Raw genomic sequence first — 20,461 nt, forward strand, 5'->3', positions numbered from 1 at the left:
TGTGAACTCATGGAAGCAAATCGTCCTAGATCGAGGGACCGCCTATGATGATGATGATCAATGTACTGGTCAGTTGGGCAGAACTGTGGTAAATGGAATTCAATCCGGATAAGTGTGAGGTAATGCATTTGGGGAGGTTTAACAAGGCAAGGGAATACACATTAAATGGTACGACACTGAAAAGTGTAGAGGAATAAAGGGACCTTGGAGTGCAGGTCCGCAGATCCCTGAAGGTAGCAGGCCAGATAGTTAATGTGGTTAAGAAGGCATATGGAATACTTGCCTATATTAGTCAAGGCATGGAATACAAGAGCAAGGAGGTTATGCTTGAACTGTACAAAACACTGGCTACACCACAGCTGGAGTACTGCGTGCAGTTCTGGTCACCACATTACACGAAAGATGTGATTTCACTGGAAAGGGTGCAGAGGAGATTTACTAGAATGTTGCCTGGTGTGGAGAATTTTGGCTATGAGGATAGTTTGGAGATGCTGAATCTGTTTTCTTTGCAACAGAGGCGTCTGAGTGGAGACCTGATTGAGGTGTATAAAATTGAGGGGCCTGGATAGAATGGATAGGAAGGTCCCGTTTCCCTTGGCAGAGGGGTCAACAACCAGGGGGCGTAGAATTAAAGTAATTGGGGGAGGTTTAGAGGAGATATGAGGGGACATTTCATCACCCAGAGGGTGGTGGGGGCCTGGAACTCAATGCCTGAAAGGGTGGTAGAGGGAGGGACCCTCACCACATTTAAAAGATACGTGGATGTGCACTTAAAGTGCCGCAGCCTACAGAGCTCTGGACCGAGAGCTGGAAAGTGGGATTAGGCTGGATAGCTCTTTGTCGGCCGGTGCAGACACGATGGGCTGAAATGGCCTCACTCTGTGCTGAAACTTTCTGATTCTATGATTCTATTAATATAGATATATATTTCTAATATATACCATTACCATAATTTTTCCTTGGTGGTCGGGTGGTTAAGATCCCGAGCACTAACCCTCTTTCTATTCTCAATCAGTTTATCGTATGAAAATAATTGAGGTCTGTGAGAGAATGAATAATTGCATACCTCGGGAGCCTATTATCAGCAAGGGCAGGCATCGACGACGAGGTTCAACACTGCCTCCAGTGCGCCAGTGCAGCCTTCGGCCGCCTGAGGAAGAGAGTGTTCGAAGATCAGGCACTCAAACCTGCCACTAAGCTTATGGTCTACAGGGCTGTAGTGATACCCGTCCTTCTGTATGGCTCAGAGACATGGACCTTATACAGTGGGCACCTCAAGTCGCTGGAGAAATACCACCAATGATATTTCTGCAAAATCCAGCAAATCCCCATGGAGGACAGACGCACCAACGTTGGCGTCCTCGATCAGGCCAACATCCTCAGCATCGAAGCACTGACCACACTCGACCAGCTCCGTTGGGCGGGCCTCATTGTTCACATGCCTGACACAAGACTCCAAAAGCAAGCGCTCTACTCGGAACTCCTGCACGGCAAGCGAGCCCCAGGTGAGCAGAGGAAACGTTTGAAGGACCCTCAAAGCCACTTCATAAAATGCAACATCCCCACCTTCACCTGTGAGTCCCTGGATAAAGACCACCCTAAGTGGAGGAAGAGCATCTGGAGGGTGCTGAGCACCTCGAGTCTCATCGCCGAGAACATGCAGAACACATGCACAGGCAGCGGGGAAGGAGCGTATGGCAAACCAGTCCCACCCACCCTTTCCTTCAACCACTGTCTGTCCCACCTGTGACAGAGACTGTAATTCCTGTATTGGACGGTTCAGTCACCTGAGAACTCATTTTTAGAGTGGAAGCAAGTCTTCCTCGATTTCGAGGGACAGCTAATGATGATGAATTGCTGTAATCACCGTTAATAACCCCGTTACTTCCTGTTACACACTGAGTTTACAGACTCTCTGGCTTCTCCTGCCCTTTGCGGGACACTTGTTCCGGGTGTAACTTTACAAACTGGGTGAGTCCGCTGATCGCGGGGAGACGGCAGGTGTCTCTGTGGCCCACTGTGAGGATGTGGAAGTGAACATGGTGGGTGGTAATTACGTGACATTTCTGTAAAGGGCAGCGGAGGAGAAGGATTGAGAGCTTTCAGTGAGGGACAGAAGTTGTTTAAGGTGAGCCAACACATTCCTGATCCTCCTCTCTTCTTCTGAGGCAATCCCCCGGAGTTGAGGATGACTTGCTTCCACATCAGCATCGGTCCCGATCAGCACCGAGGGAGCTCACTGTTCAGCTCCCCTCTGTTGTGCTTCATCTAGCACAAATTTCTGTAGTGTAGCGGTTATCACGTTCGCTTTGCATGTGAAAAGTTGCTGGTTCTATCCAGGGCGGGAACATTATGTTTAAACTTGCTGTGGATGAACAATCGGAGGCGAGTTTCGTCTCCTGGCAAAAAAGCAGATGCTGCCTGTGCGGTACCAGAACCGAACACAGTCCCCCAAGTGAGGTCTAACCAGGGCTTTGTGTAGCTGCACACAACATCTGTCCCCTTGTGGTCCAGTGATACCAACGTAAGAAATAGGAGCAGGAGTCGGCCACACCGTCCCTCGAGCCTGCTCCGCCATTCAATAAGATCATGGCTGATCTGATCATTGACTCAGCTCCACTTCCCCGCCCGCTCCACATAACCCCTTATCCCCTCATGGTTTAAGAAATTATCGATTTCTGCCTTAAATATATTCAATGTCCCAGCTTCCACAGCTCTTTGAGGCAGCGAATTCCACAGATTTACAACCCTCTGCGAGAAGAAATTTCTCCCCATCTCAGTTTTAAATGGGCGGCCCCTTATTCTAAGATCTAGTTCTAGTCTCCCCCACCAGTGGAAACATCCTCTCTGCATCCACCTTGTCGAGCCCCCTATAATCTTATACATTTGGATAAGATCACCACCCATTCTTCTGAATTCCAATGAGTAGAGGCCCAATCTAAACAACCTTTGCTCAGAAGTCAACCCCCTCAACTCCGGAATCGACCGAGTGAACCTTCTCTGAACTGCCTCCAGAGCAAGTATATCCTTTCGTAAATATGGAAAACAAAACTGCACGCAGTATTCCAGGTATGACCTCACCAATACCCTGTATAACTGGAGCAAGATTTCCCTGCTTTTATACTCCATCCCCTTTGCAATAAAGGCCAAGATTCCATTGGCCTTCCTGATCACTTGCTGGTGATCGAGTTCGCGAGATATGAAGGCCAGCTTAACATTAGTCTTATTTGATTATTTTCTGATCCTGCCCATGACATTTACATAACACCATGTTGACTCTGTCAAATCATGTTATAATTTTCGAAGTGCCCTGACACCACTTCTTTAACAATGGATTACAGCATTTTCCCGATGACTGATGTCAGACTAACTGTCCTGTAGTTCCCGGTTTTCTCTCTCCCTCCTTTCTTGAATAGCGATGTTACATTTTCTACCTTCCGATCTGCTGGGACTGTTGTAGAATCTGGACATCGTGGTGCAAAGGTTACGGGTCTAACTCCCGATCAGGAGGCTGTGTGTTCAAATCAGTTAATTTAACTGTTGTTCTTCCGGAATTGATATTGTGTTTGCTGTTTCACAATAACCAGACCCTTGCTCTAAAACCTGTCTCACTGTTTCCCCAGGGACACGTTCATTTTACAATGAACATTCTGAATCAGATGCCTGAAGTGCAGTGTGTAAAATGGGATATGGTTTAACAGTTAACATGCAAAGCACAGAACCAATTATTCAATTATCGACTCTCCCTCAGTTAACATTACTTTCACTGTGCAAAAGAAGCTGATCGGTTAATTAATGAAGTTTGCCCGAGAAAGCGGCATAAAATTTAACGATAATGATTCACCCAATGTGGGGCTCAAACACATAACTCTGAGATTAAAAGCCTTCTGCTGTATCTACTGAGCTAGCAAGGATTCTGTAAATGACATCTCCCTGTCGGTGATTGCAGCCAGGCGCCTGTTGGTTCCGTCCCATTTCCGGGTGTTTCCCGATCCTGTCTGTCTCTCTGACTCTGTTCAATCTGTGTGTGGCCACCTCCAGTTTGATTTTGAACGAATACCTGTGTTTGTGTATTCAGTAAAAACAGAAAATGCTGGAAACACTCAGCAGGTCAGGCAGTATCTGTGGAGATGGAGAAGTGGGAATAATCAATGGGTTTGTTTGTGGCTTTGATCTGCTGCTGGGAAGTGAGGTAGCGCTGCAAGATACTTTTTTTCAAGGTGTAAGCAGAGGTTTCCGTCGTGTAACGGTTATCACCTTCGCCACACATGTGAAATATCTTCGGTTTGAGCACAGACAGAAACATTATTTTGGCAAATATTTTTCTGTGGAATACATTTTAAAAAGTAGCCCCAGGTTCCTTGTATCATGAGCGATGGGCATTTTAACTCACTCTCCTAAAATACAGTGTGTAAAATCAGATAGAGGATAAAACTTCATCAATGATTAAAGTTCCTTCACTCAGTAAAGTTCAGTTGTTGAAGTTTCCATCGATGCATTGCATAAACATAATTGAGGTGTGTGAGAGGATTAATAATGGGCTTTAATCGTTAATGAGCCCATTACTTTATGTTATAGACCCAGGTTACACACTCTCTTGCTTCTGAAAGAGTTGAGATGCGTGTGGGGTGATTGGGGCACATCTTTCCCCACTTAGCAAGGCTCCATTGGTACTTCATTGCCTTTAAATCACTTGGGGATTTCCTGAGTTGTTGAAAGGCCACGTAAAAATGCAGTCATTCTTTGCAAAAGTTCTAACTGCAAGTTCAAACTTCGCCGGCAAATGGAGGCTCACCCAAAATTTGTTCTGACACCACGACGAAGTCCTTAAAAGTGGGATTCAGCAGTTCAGCTGCTCGCTTAAAATTTCCGTCGGACCTGGTGCTGCAAGTGGAGATGTGTCCACAGTGTTGCGTTTAACACATTCGCCTCGCACACGGGAAAGCTCACCAGGTGGAAATATTTTGTTGGAACTTCCTCCTCAAGCATGTTCAGGGGCGAGATTGTTCTCCAGTGAAAGGACATAAGATCATAAGAACGTAAGAATTAGGAACAGGAGTCGGCCATTCGGTCCATTTTAATTTTTTCAAAGTGATTTCACGCGGGGACCTTTGGTGTGTTTGGGGAACATGATAACCGCTACACTACAGACACACAGTGGTAGATGTTGTCTTAGGAACATAACCAGAACTCTAACCAACACAGCTGGCCAATACTTCAGGAGCTGGTTTTACGAGAATAGAATGACGGTGCTATATTTAGGAAGGCTGTGAGAGTGGCAGGAATTGATCTCGTGTTTCCCAGACTTTATACACAGGAACATAGGAACAGGAGGAGGCCATTTGGCATCGAGTGGTTGGGATCCGGAATGCCCTGCCTGAAAGGGTGGCAGAGGCAGAATTAATCTTATCTTTCAAAATGGATTTGGATAAGTATCTGAAGGAAAAATATCTCAGAGGTACGGGTAAAGGCCGGAGGAGTGGGACTAGCTGAGAGTCGGCACGGGCTCGACAGGCCGAACGGACTACTTCCGTGCTGTAACCGTTCCATGATTCTATATTATGTTTAAACTTGCTGTAGATGAACAATCGGAGGCGAGCTTAGTCTCCTGGTAAAAACACTGATGCTGTCTGACCAGCTGAGATTTCCAGCTATTCTGTTTTTATTTGTTATTTATGGATTGAGTCGGTACAACTAGAGCTTTCTGATTCAGAAGATTCGGGGGGCACGGAAATTTGGGAGTTTAACGACTTTGAAAGGAACATTTTTGACTTGTGCAGCTTCGGTCAAAGAAATGTTTGTGTTATGATTTTTTTCACAGAAAGGGATTCAGAATTACACTTTCTGGTTTAACACTTCTCTCTGGGCAGGCAGTTAAACAGGGGTTTCTGTAGTGTAGCGGTTATCATCTTAGTTTCTCACACTTAAAAGGTCCCATGTTCAAACCCAGGCAGAAACATCATTTTAGAATATATTTGCTGTGAAATAAATTGAAACATCAACCTGCAGATGGCCACATACAGCATGAAATAGTCAGGATGGCCGAGCGGTCTCAGGTGCTGTGTTCAGGTTGCAGTTTTTTCTGGAAGTGTGGGTTCGAATTCCACTTATTCCTTATCGTCATGAAGCAAAACCCATTTGCTTGGCACCACGACCAATTCCTTTAAAGTGGAATTCAGCAGTTCACCTGCTTGGTTAACATTTCCGTCTGACCGGGTGCTGAAAGTGGAAATGTTTCCGCAGTGTCGCGGTTAATACGTTCGCCTCACACGCGAAAGCTCACCGGGTGGGAATATTGAATATTTTCTGGAGCTTTCTCCTCATACATGCTCAGGGCCGAGATTGTTCTCCTGTGGAAGGTCATAAACATGTAAGGATCAGGAGCAGGTAAAAATACATCTCCTCACCCCACATCCCCCGCCCCGGATTTTTCCTTTTTCCAATTATCTTATGTCTGTGTCCTTTGGTTACCGACACTCCTGCCCGTGGAAACAATTTCCCCATAATTCTGAAAACCTCGATTAAATATCTCCTTGACTGTGATTACTGGGGTTCAATGTGGGGAAGAGTCAGTTCATCCACTTTGCACCGAAGAATGATCGACCAGTGCATGATCTAAAAACATTATGTTAGAGAAGATTTTTTCTATGAAATAGTTGGTCCTGTTAATTTTAACAAAAGTTGCACCGGATTCCTGGAGTCATAAGTGATACGTCCTAACTGTACAGTATAAATGCACACGAGGCCCATGCTTGAGAGAAGGTCAGTCTGTGACCTGTCCTTTATTCCTTAGCACACAAGTGATGGAAGTGGGTGGAGCTTCCCCTTTTATACCTGAAGGTCCAGGTTAGGAGTGTCTCCCACAAGTTCACCACCTAGTGGTCATTGTTCTGACAGTGCACAACTTGTCAGTTTATACATGGGTTACAATGCTGGTTGAATACATGACATCACCTCCTACCCCAAAGTCTTTTTGGGATCACACGTTGAGTCTTTCTGGTGGTTTACGCTCTCTTGTAGAGCGCCTGAGTTGGGGCTCCGGTTGTTGGGCATTGGCCTGCGTGTCTGCTGTTTGCGGTGCCTCAGGCCTATCGGACTGCCCACAGTGACTGGGCTCTCCTCCCTTTGGTTCCGGTGTTCGGTCACCTGTGCTGGAGTGAACTCTATATCGTGTTCTTCCTCTGCTTCTTCTATGGGGTTACTGAACCTTCTTTTTGTTCGATCCACGTGTTTGCGGCAGATTTGTCCATTGGTAAGTTTAACTGCCAGAATCCTATTGCCCTCTTTGGCAATCACAGTGCCTGCGAGCCATTTAGGCCCTGCAGTGTAGTTATGGACAACAACAGGGTCGTTTACACCAATATATCGAGCCCTCGCATTCCTGCCATGGTAGTTATATTGTGATTGGCGCCTGCTCTCAACAATTTATTTCATGGTGGGGTGTATATGGAATAACGGGTTTTGAGCATCCTTATCATCAGCAGCTCTGCGGGTGGAACCCCTGTGAGCGAGTGTGGTCGGGATCTTTTGGCCAACAGGAGGCGTGATAAGTGGCTTTGTAGGGAACCCCCTTGGATTCTGAGCATTCCCTGTTTGATTATCTGCACTTTTCGCTCTGCCTGGCCATTTGAGGCTGGCTTGAACGGTGCCTTTCTGACATGGTTAATTCCATGGCCTGCCATGAAGTCCTGGAATTCAGTGCTTGTGAAGCATGGGCCATTGTCGCTGACCAAGATATCTGGTAGACCGTGGGCGGCGAACATTGCCCATAGACTTTCTACCGTGGCAGAGGATGTGCTTGAATTTAAAATGTCACACTCGATCCATTTGGAATGGGTTTCTACTGCAACCAAAAACATTTTTCTGATGAAAGGACCTGCGTAGTCATCATGGATGCGTGACATAGGCTTGGCGGGCCATGGCCAGGGGCTAAGGGGGGCTACCCTGGACGCATTGCCCAGCTGGGCACACGTGTTGCACCTGCGAACACAAACTTCCACATCTGCAACTATCCCTGGCCACCAAACTTGTGACATGGCAATTGCCTTCATCATGACAATGCCCGGATGCTCATTGTGGAGTTCTCTGATGAACACCTCTCTGCCCATCTGAGGCATGACTACGCGGTTTCCCCACAGTAGGCAATCGGCCTGAATCGAGAGTTCATCCCTGCACTTGTGAAATTGTTTAAATTCCTCAGGGCATGCCCTGCACGTGGCTGACCAGACCCCATTCAGGACACATTTCTTGACTAGGGTCTCTATTTGTCCAGACTTTAATCTGACGGGCTGTCACAGGTGAGCCTTCGCTTGTGAAAGCTTCAACAGCCATCACCATCTCAGCAGCATGCTCGGTAGCCCCCTCAGTGGTGGCTAGTGGGAGCCTGCTGAGTGCATCGGCGCAGTTTTCAGTGCCCGGTCTGTGCCGAATTGTGTAGTCATAGGTGGCTAACGTGAGTGCCCACCTCTGTACGCCTTGTTGTCGGCCAAAAGGGACGTTAGGGGTTTGTGATCTGTCTCCAGCTCAAAATTCCTGCCAAACAGGTACTGGTGCATTTTCTTTACCGAATATACACATGCGAGCGCATCCTTTTCTATCATCCCGTAGCCCCTTTCTGCCTGGGACAGACTTCTGGAGGCATAAGCTACCGGCTGTAACTGACCCTTGGCATTGACCTGCTGCAACACACACCCGACACCATAGGACGACGCATCGCACGTTAACACAAGTTTCTTACATGGGTCATATCGTGTTAACAGATTGTTGGAACATAACAAATTGTGTGCTCTATTAAAAGCCCTTTCCTGGCTGTCCCCCCAGACCCATTCGCGACCTTTGCTTAGGAGCACGTGTAGCGGCTCGAGCAGCGTGCTCAATTTGGGAAGAAAGTTACCAAATAGTTGGGGAGCCCCAGGAACAAACGCAGCTCCGTCGTGTTACGGGGTCTGGGTGCTCTCTGGATCGCTTCCATCTTGGACACAGTAGGGCTCATCCCGTCTACTCCTACCCTCATCCCCAGGAATTCTACCTCTGGAGCTAGGAAGATGCACTTCGCCTTTTTCAGTCGCAGCCCTACCCGGTCCAGTCTGCGTAGCACCTCCTCCAGGTTGTGGAGGTGTTCTTCAGTCTCGTAACCTGTGATGAGGATGTCGTCCTGAAAAACCACCGTCCCTGGAATCGACTTGAGGAGGCATTCCATATTTCGTTGGAAGTTCGCGGCGGCCGAGCGAATCCCGAACGGACATCTGTTGTACTCAAACAACCCCTTGTGTGTCGTGATGGTGGTCAGCTTCTTCAACTCACTCGCCAGCTCCTGGGTCATGTAAGCTGAGGTCAGGTCCAATTTTGAAAAAACTTTGCCACCGGATAGTGTCGCAAAGAGGTCCTCCGCTTTCGATAATGGGTACTGGTCCTGGAGTGACACCCGATTGATGGTGGCCTTTGTCATCACCATATATCCTGACTGACCCATCCGCCTTGAGCACCGATACAATCGGGCTCGCCCAGTCACTGAATTCGACTGGCAAAATGATGCCTTCCCTCAGCAGGCGGTCCAATTCGTCTTCTATTTTTTACCACATCACGTACGGCACCGCTCTGGCCTTGTGGTGCACTGGCCTGGCGTACCCCAGGTTACTTGTCTTCTGAGCAATGAACAATTTAAACCAATTTCAAAAATTCAGAGTGTGTTAAGTCCGATGGGGTGTAAAATATCATCGATGATGATAGCTCCTGAAATTATTACAGTTCAGTTATTGAAGGATTGACTGTAATTCTGCAAAACAATCCGGGTGGGAATATTGGCCCAAAAATTCCGGTTGGAGGCTTCCCGCGGACAATTCCTTTCTGATCGGTGATGTTTTAATCACCCCGCCTCCCACAGAGTTTAATTAATTGCATGTAATTATTTGAAAAAAGTTTGAATTAAAAAGTTACTTTCCGAACTCGGGCTCCCTCTGTGAATGCCTAACCACTAAACGAGCAGGATACACATTAAATAATTTAATTCCGGACTTCATATTTTCTTTGCTGTTTCAGAATAACCAGACCTGTGCTCCAAAATCTGTCTCACTGTTTCCCCGGTGCCAGTCAGAAAAGCACATGGGACTGAATCAGTGACTTTGCTTTTTCGTCCTGTCTTCTGAAGCACCGCACAGTCCCACTCCGACAGTCAATGAACTGTTGGGACGTTAGTGTATCCAGGCTGTGGGTGGCCACCCCGAGCGCAGCAGAGGGATTTCTGCATTAGTTCTGGGTAGGGGCAGTATTTCCCCTTCTCTCTTCCTCTTGTCTGTATCCCTCGGCTTTGTTTTCTGTATTTATTCCACCGGCCTCATTTTATGTGTTTAAAAGGGAACAAAAGATGAAGTGGGCGACACTCTGGAACAATTTCTCTCACTCAAATATATCTATTTAGTGAAGGGAAATAAAGAGCAATTAAAGAATAAGGGAGAAGCCACTGTCGCCCTTTTGACAGGAGAATAAACTCGCCCATGGTTGTTCATCCACAGCAAGTTTAAACATAATATTTCCGTGCGGGATCCTTTCGCGTGGAAAGCAAACGTGATAACGTCTCCACTGCGGAAACCGCTCTGACCAGAAGTACAGCAGAGGGCAGCTGACCAGTGAATGCCTTTTGTGCTGATCGGGAATGTGTTGGCTCACCTTGAACAACTTCTGTCCCTCACTGACAGCTGTCAATCCTTCTCCTCCGCTGCCCTTTACACAAACATGTCACTGATCCCCAGCCACCACCCCACATCCCCATCGTGTTATCTTCCATGTTAGCACAGTGGGGCCGCTGAGACACCGACTCTCTCCACGCGGTTAGTGAACTCAGTCAGTCTGTAAAATTAAAGGGGAACAAGTGTCCCGCAAAGGGCAGGGGAAGGAAGAGAGTCTGTAACCTGGGTTTAATTGTTTGTCAAAGGCTACCCGTCCTGTTGTGTATTTCCAGCAGTTTCCTACTTTCACAGGTGGAGATACCGGGGCTGGACAATGCTCCTAAAATACAATGAGGTCGGGATAAAAGTTCCTCACATACTCAGGGCAAATTAAATGATTGAAGTTCTACAATGGACTAATTAATGATGTTATATCAATGAATTTTTTTTCCACATCAGATGCATGTAACTCTTTTTTCTAAGGTTTTAATTTTGATGGAAGTGCAATTTCCCTGGCCGGAAATCGACCCAGGGCCGCGGTGGTGAGAGCGCCGAATCCTAATCACTGGACCACCAGGGAACGCTGCATTGCTGCATTGCTGCATCGTAATGCTTGGTGTCATTATTGTCCTTTTCAATCCACTTGTTTCACACCGAAACACTTCGTAACCTTGATCTGAATTTAACTTCCCGTAATTCGTTGAAATCACCGTTAAATGATTGGGTAAAACCACTCCTTATACCACCGAAAAACAGCTTCGATTCCAGGTCAGGACGGTAACTTCTGTAACAGCTTTTTTCAATTCAAAACCTTTTAAAATTGACGACATGCAGCTAATATGAAAAAATAAGAATTCATTTAATCACTGTTAAATAACCGATAATCTTTTTCAGGATGAAATAAATAATAATATAGTTACTGAGGGACAGTAGTATCTTTAATCATTCATTTTCTCTTTACATGTGATGAATTTTTATCCCTATCTCATTTACATGCTGTGTGAGACATTGTAAGTGTTTATGACTCAGTTGTAAAACCATTGATTGTGTGTGTGCCTATTCTTGATCGGAGGAGCACTTGAGACCGAAGTTCCAGTTTGATATATGTATCAATAGAATCAATTTTCACCAGTTCCTTTAAACCCAATAACATAATTTATTTTGATTGGACTGGATGGAGGAACATGATCCATGTAAAAAATTGTTATCGTTTTACTTGTGCTGAATGCTCAAAAAAGTATTGGAGTGGGAACTCACTGGATAACAGCACAGCTTGCAATGTTTGCGGAATATGTTCGTGCAGCCAAAATGCACAATGACAACCCGGAACAGTGCGGCACCGAATCCTCGGGGAAAAACATTAAAAGGCTTCGCCCGGAGATGGGTTTCGATTACCCACCTTTCAGTTACCAGCCGAATGCACTAAACCATTGCGCCACAGATACACACTGCAAGACATGCAAAACCAGGGTGTCAGTCAGTTAAAGCTTCAGATTGCTCCGACCGGGATGGAACTTATCCACTCTCAGTTGTACTTTTCCCAAGTAAAGGGTGGGACATTCATTGTGGATGTGTGGAAGCAGTCTGGTCCCAGACACTTCCATGTCACCACCAACCAGCTCTCCCACAACCGGTGTGATCTACTTTCCAGCCTTCCGGTGCCTTGTTTGTGACGAAGTATGTTTCAAAAGTTTTGGAATAGTTGGTTCCATGGTGTAATGGTGAGTCCTCTTGATTTTAAATCTAGCGATCTGAGTTTAAATCTCAGTGAAACCTAAATTCTTGTTTGTCCCAGCTGCTGAAAATTTGGGACAAACAAGTGAAAGACATCTGGTGCTGGTGGGCAGTTTTGTTGCCTTTTTCATTGATGCTTGATCTACAAGTCCAGTTGTCAAATTGTGTGCTCAACCGTCAGTTATCTGCTACAAATCAGCGGAGGACAAATCACTTTGTTGTCTAATGCTGCCTTTGCCTGCACAATGTGTGCTGAGATTATCTGCGCAATATGCATTCCGCAGGATGAATAAAAGCAATGCTTTTTGAAATGCAGGCACTGCATGTTTTGCACTCGACAAAACGTTGCATTTTCTTTTCATTAATTTTACATTAATGCATTGCAATGCCAACGCACTTTTTACGTGGCAAGATCGATAATTAGCAGAGCAGAATGAAGAGATCGCAAAGTTTCTGTTTAAAGATTGGACTCAGTCGAGAATATTTTGTGGATTTTATTTTTCTGAGGCTATCTTCCCTGTGCTGGGAACACCCTGCGCAGATATGTGAAAAAGCTGGTTTTGTTAAAATTCCAGAGACCGCATGGAAGTTAGCTGGGACAAAAGAGCTGTCAGTCATCCATTGACAAAAGAGCTGTCGGCCAGGAAGGGGGGCCACTGACAAAGCCACTCTAATTTGTAAAAGCACTTCTCACCTCTATCTCAGAAGGAGACACAGAACAATGAACCCACCAGCCTGGCCAGCCAAGGAGGAGCTGGGTCATTTCCAACACAATGGCTCAGAGAGATGCCCAGGCTAAGGGCCATCAGCCCAATGCATGGGTGGGATGGCCCATCACTGACTAAGTTCCCGTGCTTAGAAACAAAGGGGTTTTAAAGATTGGCGGGAAAGATAGGGGTAGCAAGACTCCCAGAAAGACAGGGTCCTTTCCACTTTATTTTTAGCTTGGAGCTTGGTGTGAAGATTGGAGCTTGCAGCTTGCAGCTTGTGTCTAGAGAGAGCCCCCTCTCCCACTCGCTCTCGCTCCACCGATCGATGTACCAGAGGAAGGGGCCGCAGTACTGCAGAAGAAGCCACCGAGACTGATGACCAGGCAGTGAATTCCCACAGCTGAGCTGAGCAAGGAAACGGGCTGCGTGTGGTGGTGAACATGGTCGCGAGTGTCCCAAGACAGTAACCAGATATCCCAGGCCAGCTGGGTAAGGGCTCAGGGTTTTCTCAGAAGTGTAGCCTTTCAGGGCTATTCTGGGGAGGGTAATTCATTGGTAGGGGTGGGGTTAGAATCCACCAGGGAATTACTGCGTGTTACTAGGCTCATTTCTGTACTGTATGTATGTTGTTTGTAACCGGGATTTTATTCTCCACAGAGACAGTGATTTCGTTTAGCAGTGCATGTTTTAGCCAGTGTATGTTGGACCAAAATAATATACTACGATTTACCCAGAAGCATCCCTTTCCGTGACTCATTTAATTTACACTCTGAATAATAATTCCCGGATCTAGAACTTTCGTAAGGTGGGGGCGATTCAAACCGTCCATCTGGCAATTGGGCGAGGATCACAAACACTTACAATATTTACGAAAGGATATACTTGCTTTGGAGGCAGTTCAGAGAAGGTTCACTGGATTGATTCCAGAGATGAGGGGTTGACTTATGAGAAAATGTTGAGTAGGTTCGGCCTCTACTCATTGGAATTCAGAAGAATGAGAGGTGATCTGATCGAAACGTTTAAGGTAATGAGGGAGCTTGATAAGGTGGATGCAGAGAGGATGGTTCCACTGATAGGGGAGACGAGAACTAGGGGGCATAATCTCAGAATAAGGGGCCGTCCATTTAAATCTGTGATGAGGAGGAATTTCTTCTCTCAGAGGGTTGTAAATCTGTCGAACTCACTGCCTCAGAGAGCTGAGAAAGCCACGGCATTAAATAAATTTAAGACAGAGATAGCTTCTTAACTGATAAGGGAATAAGGTTTATGGGGAACGGGCAGGGATATGGACTTGATTCCACGATCGGATCAGCAATGATCATATTAAATGGCGGAGCAGGCTCGAAGGGCCAAATGGCCTACTCCTGCTCCTCGTTCTTAAGTTCTAATGTTCTGAATAGCGACACACAAAAAAATGCTTTGATCATTATCTTCACGTTTGTCAAACAGTTGGCTCGTTGGTCTCGGGCTGTGATTTCCATTCGGATTTGTTCATTGAAATTTACGAGGGGTCCCAGAGGAGCCCTGATATTGCTCGCAAATTTTGAAATTGCATCGAACTTTTGCAAAGAAGGACTTGCATTTCTGCAGCGCCTTTCAGGAACTCATGACGCCCCAAAGTGCTTTACAGCCGTTGAGTTATGTTTGAAGTGTTGAAGTTTGGGGAAAGATGTGCCCAGATCACCAAACATGAACTTCAACTCTTTGCAAAGGAGTTTGGTGCAAATAATCAGGCGTCTCAGGGACTTGGACTTTCTTTGAATAAGTTCTGCTTGTACCTGCATTCAAGCTTGAAACAGCAACTGGGCTTCCATCTCACGGGAGGTTTGGGGTTGATGTGCGTCGCTTTCAATCTTTGAAATTTCACCAAGCAAAGAAACGGTGAATCCAACTGTCCCTGTCAGCATTTAGTTCCCGTTTAATCACAGGAATATCCGCAGTCAGGAGCTGAAAAGGAATTAAAACCTAATACCGGCTTCGGGACAATCAGAATATTTTGTCACAGACAAAGCACTGGAAGGCTGGAAGGTCGATCACACCGGTTATGGGAGAGCTGGTTGGTGGTGACATGGAAGTGTCTGCAGTGTGCGGGACCAGACTGCTTCCACGCATCCACAATGAATGTCCCTCCATTTATTTGGGAATAGTACCACTGAGAGTGGACAAGTACCATCCCGGTCGGAGAAATCTGAAGCTTGAAATTAGTGACACCCTGGTTTGGGATGTCTTGCACCTTATATTTCCATCAGTCTCTGTGGCGCAATGGGTTAGTGCGTTCGGCTGTTAACCGAAAGGTTGGTGGTTCGAGCCCACCCAGGGACGAAGTGTTTAACTGTTTTTCCCCGAGTATTCGGTGCCGCACGATTCCAGGTTGTCATTGTGCGTTTTGGCTGCACGAATCTATTCCGCAAATGTTGCTTGCTGTGCTGTTATCCAATTCGTTCCCACTCCAATAATTTATGAGCATTCAGTTCAAGTAAAACGATAACAATCATGTTCCTCCATCCAGCCCATTAGAAATAAATTATGCTATTGGGTTTAAAGAAACTGGTGGAAATTGATTCTATTGATACATATATAGAACTGGAACTTCGGTCTCAAGTGCTCCTCCTATCAAGAATAGACACACACACAATCAATGGTTTTACAACTGAGTCATAAACACTTAGAATTTTAAACCATTCTCATACAGCGTGTAAATGAGATAGGGATAAAACTTCATCACATATAAAGAGAAAATGAATGATTGAGGATACCACTGTTCCTCAGTCATTATATTATTATTTATTTCATTCTGAAGAAGATTATCAGCTAATTAACGGTGATTAAAAGAATTCTTACTTTTGCTGCATGTCGTCAATTGTATCAGGTTTTTAATTTAAAAATGGTGTTACAAAAGTTATCGCCAAGACCTGGAATCAAAGCTGTTTTTCGGTGGCATAAGGAGTGGTTTTACCCAATCATTTAAAGATGATTTCAAAGAATCACGTGGCGTTAAATTCACATCACGGTTATGATTTGTTTCGGTGTGAAACAAGTGGATCGAAAAGGACAATAATGTTAAATACAGAGTTAAGCTACAACTACACAGTCATATCAAAGCCTCCCAGGGCAGGTATAGTATGCGTTAGACACAGAGTAAAGCTTCCTCTACATTGTCCCATCAAACTCTCCCAGGACAGGTACAGCACGCGTTAGAAACAGAGTAATGCTCCCTCTACACTATCCCATCAAACCCTCTCAGGACAGATACAGTACACGTTAGATACAGAGTAATGCTCCCTCTGCACTGACCCATCAACACTCCCAGGGCTGGTACAGAACGGGTTAGATACAGAGTAAAGCTCCCTCAATACTGTCCCATGAAACTCTCCAAGGGCAGGTGCAGCATGCGTTAAATACAGAGTAAAGATTCTTCCAAACTGTCCCATCAAACGCTCCTAGGGCAGATGCACCACGGGGTTAGATACAGAGGAACGCTCCCTCTACCTTGTCCCATCAAACTCTCAGGGCATGTACAGCACAAATTAGTTACAACATAAATCTCCCGCGACACAGTCCCATCAAACTCTTCCAGGGCAGGTGCATGTTGCATATGCAATAACTCAGCAGGCTTACTACCGTGAACTCAATCAGGTGCATCCTGACCGTACTTTTCTAGCTCTCGAACAAAGGATTAAACATGGAGGCTTTCTTTATATACAAGAGTTGCATGTGTGTGCCTGTGGCCCAATGACCTTCGACGGTCGGTCCCCCTGGTGGCAGGTAAACCCGGGCATATATACATTACAGTGCAGCACGTGTTTAAATCTCCCTCTACACTGTCCCATCAAACCCTCCCAGGGCAGGCACAGCACAGGATAGATACAGAGCAAAGCTCCCACTATACTGTCCCATCAAACCCGCCAGGGCAGGTACAGTACGGATTAGATACAGATTAAAGCCCCCTCCACATTGTCTCATCAAAGACTCAGAGGGCAGGTACAGACTAAAGCTTCCTCGACACTGTTACATCAAACCCTCCCAGGGCAGGTACAGTATGTGTTATATACAGATTAAAGCTCCCCCTATATTGTCCCATCAAAGACTCACAGAGCAGATACAGCCCATCTAAGATATACAGTAAAGCTTCCTCTAACCTGTCCCATCAAACCTTCCCAGGGCAAGTACAGCATGTGTTAGATACAGAATAAATCTCCCTCTCCACTGTACCATCAAATCCTCCCAGGTCAGATCCAGCACGGGGTTAGATACAGAGTAAAGCTCCCTCTACACTGTCCCATCAATCTCTCCCAGGGCAGGTACAGCACGGGGTTAGATACAGAGTAAAGCTCCCTCTACACTGTCCCATCAATCTCTCCCAGGACAGGTACAGCACGGGGTTAGATACAGAGTAAAGCTCCCTCTACACTGTCCCATCAATCTCTTCCAGGGCTGGTACAGCATGGGGTTAGATATAGAGTAAAGCTCCCTCTACACTGTCCCATCAGTCTCTCCCAGGGCAGGTACAGCACAGGGTTAGATACAGAGTGAAGCTCCCTCTACACTTGTCCCATCAATGTCTCCCAGGGCTGGTACAGCTTGAGTTATGTTCGCACAAATGTTTTCCTGGAAGAATCACTCGACACTTGGGGTCGGTTCCAATGCCAAAATGGCCTTTATTACACCGGCGGGGAGAGAGCCTCTGGTCCAACTCCAGGCACTCCACTCCACCGAACAAAGAAATTCATCGATATTTATATGTTTTGCAACAGTTCATTACAATTACTTAGCCCATATCGGCTGGACACAATCCAATCATAACGACTGTAAATTACAAATCGATTCCACTGGGACAATGAAATTGGTCTCAGGTACCAGCGGACTGTGTGATCACCTCATGTTTTAGCTGGGGCTTATTCATGGCCTCGTGATAGTCTCCAGATCCCCTTATCTCTACTGGCCTTGGGTTCTGTCTGCACCTAACCTCCTTATCCTTATACAGTCACAGGAATTTCTTTGTTCAGTATTCTGCAGGGACATCTTGTCTGTGGTTTGTTGATTAAGGACGTTCTGCTGAGCTCGCTCTTTCCAGTGTTCCTGTACATGGAACTGCAGTGTCATCACCTACCCAAAAATGTATTCAAGCTAACTGTTAGCTGAATTCCCCTAGTGTTTTGCAGAATCCCTGACAGCCATTTTGTATCTGGCTACCATTTTACACATACATACATGCATACATATATTCAGCAGGTGCCTTTGCCTTTGCCCTACAACAATCCCCCCTTTCGGTAATGGACTAATCCTAGTCTCCTTTAACCGACAACATAATTTGTTTCTCGACTTATATTTTTATGTACCACCCGGTACTTCCTGCCTCAACGTGCTGGCCAGTCACGTGGTGTCAGAAGTCCCAGTTGCTTCGATCAAATTGATATAGTTCAGATTCCCCTGTCCCTCTGCTGGACAAGTCACTTTATTTACTTGAGCCCTTGTTCTGATACTCCTTTGTCGTGCATAATGCCTGCAGGATCGACAGACCATGACTCTCCATGTTAGGGCTAAGACCAGCTGTATCCCTACCAGTATGTGTGATATTATTCCAATCCAGGGGTGGATGTTTACGTTCATGCCCCAGTCCCAGACCCTCCTCCACCAACTCTGGTTTTGTAACTCTTGATCAGTATCCTTCTCCAGTATTTCAATCTTTGTCTGTAGTTGGTGGTAGAGTCTGACACACTGGCCTACTCTGAGTCTTAGTCCCCTTAATACTGCAACTAAATGTGGGATAGGGGCCTGCTCTGGCTCGTCATAATCCTGCAGGTGATCGTGGAGCTGATCGATGGCTTTAATGATTTTGGGCCTCGGCGTCTAACCTGGATAATGCGGGCTTGTCCTGTTGTGAGGTCACAGGGCTGTGGAGCAAAAGTTTGGTTGCGAGATCTGGCATTGTAAGCCATTGTACCGATATGAATGTGCCGTGGTAGAGACACAGTATTTTCCTTTGCCCCCGTAATCTGTTCTGGCAAAATGTGTGGGGGCAGGTACTATTTCCAATACACATCCATCGGTTGGATTAAATCCACATTCGACTAGTTCTCCCTGTCCCACCGGGTGAGGGCACACCGTAATGTCACCCGTCTGCTTGCATCCCGTCAGGGAGATCCCATAGAGTGTGTTTTCTCTGCGGACAGCAGGGGCTGCGGTCAGATAGTAATGGAGGGAGGTGTTTTACCGTATGATCCCGATATTCTACAATTGATAAAGGGGAAACGGTCCTGAATCTTGTGTGACTATAGGTAGAAACATAGAAACATAGAAAATAGGTGCAGGAGTAGGCCATTCGGCCCTTCTAGCCTGCACCGCCATTCAATGAGTTCATGGCTGAACATGCAACTTCAGTACCCCATTCCTGCTTTCTCACCTTACCCCTTGATTCGCCTAGTAGTAAGGACTTCATCTAACTCCTTTTTGAATATATTTAATGAATTGGCCTCAACAACTTTCTGTGGTAGAGAATTCCACAGGTTCACCACTCTCTGGGTGAAGAAATTCCTCCTCATCTCGGTCCTAAATGGCTTCCCCCTTATCCTTAGACTGTGTCCCCTGGTTCTGCACTTCCCCAACATTGGGAACATTCTTCCTGCATCTAACCTGTCTAACCCCGTCAGAATTTTAAACGTTTCTATGAGGTCGCCTCTCATTCTTCTGAACTCCAGTGAATACAAGCCCAGTTGATCCAGTCTTTCTTGATAGGTCAGTCCCGCCATCCCGGGAATCAGTCTGGTGAACCTTCGCTGCACTCCCTCAATAGCAAGAATGTCCTTCCTCAGGTTAGGAGACCAAAACTGTACACAATACTCCAGGTGTGGCCTCACCAAGGCCCTGTACAATTGTAGCAACACCTCCCTGCCCTTGTACTCAAATCCCCTCGCTATGAAGGCCAACATGCCATTTGCTTTCTTAACCGCCTGCTGTACCTGCATGCCAACCTTCAATGACTGATGTACCATGACACCCAGGTCTCTTTGCACCTGCCCTTTTCCTAATCTGTCACCATTCAGATAATAGTCTGTCTCTCTGTTTTTACCACCAAAGTGGATAACCTCACATTTATCCACATTATACTTCATCTGCCATGCATTTGCCCACTCACCTAACCTATCCAAGTCGCTCTGCAGCCTCATAGAATCCTCCTTGCAGCTCACACTGCCACCCAACTTAGTGTCATCCGCAAATTTGGAGATACTACATTTAATCCCCTCGTCAAAATCATTAATGTACAGTGTAAACAGCTGGGGCCCCAGCACAGAACCCTGCGGCACCCCACTAGTCACTGCCCGCCATTCTGAAAAGTCGCCATTTACTCCTACT

The 20,461-nt window shown here is 46.1% G+C and overlaps 1 non-coding gene across 1 annotated transcript; it reads left to right on the plus strand.

The window, feature by feature from the left end:
- The first annotated feature begins 15,356 nt into the window (after positions 1-15,356).
- trnan-guu (transfer RNA asparagine (anticodon GUU)) lies at positions 15,357-15,430 on the plus strand. The gene has a single exon. It is a non-coding gene; the product is annotated as a tRNA-Asn (tRNA).
- The last annotated feature ends 5,031 nt before the right edge of the window (positions 15,431-20,461 follow it).

This window comes from Pristiophorus japonicus, unplaced genomic scaffold (genome assembly GCF_044704955.1).
Source record: "Pristiophorus japonicus isolate sPriJap1 unplaced genomic scaffold, sPriJap1.hap1 HAP1_SCAFFOLD_252, whole genome shotgun sequence".
NCBI classification, from domain to species: Eukaryota; Metazoa; Chordata; class Chondrichthyes; family Pristiophoridae; genus Pristiophorus; species Pristiophorus japonicus.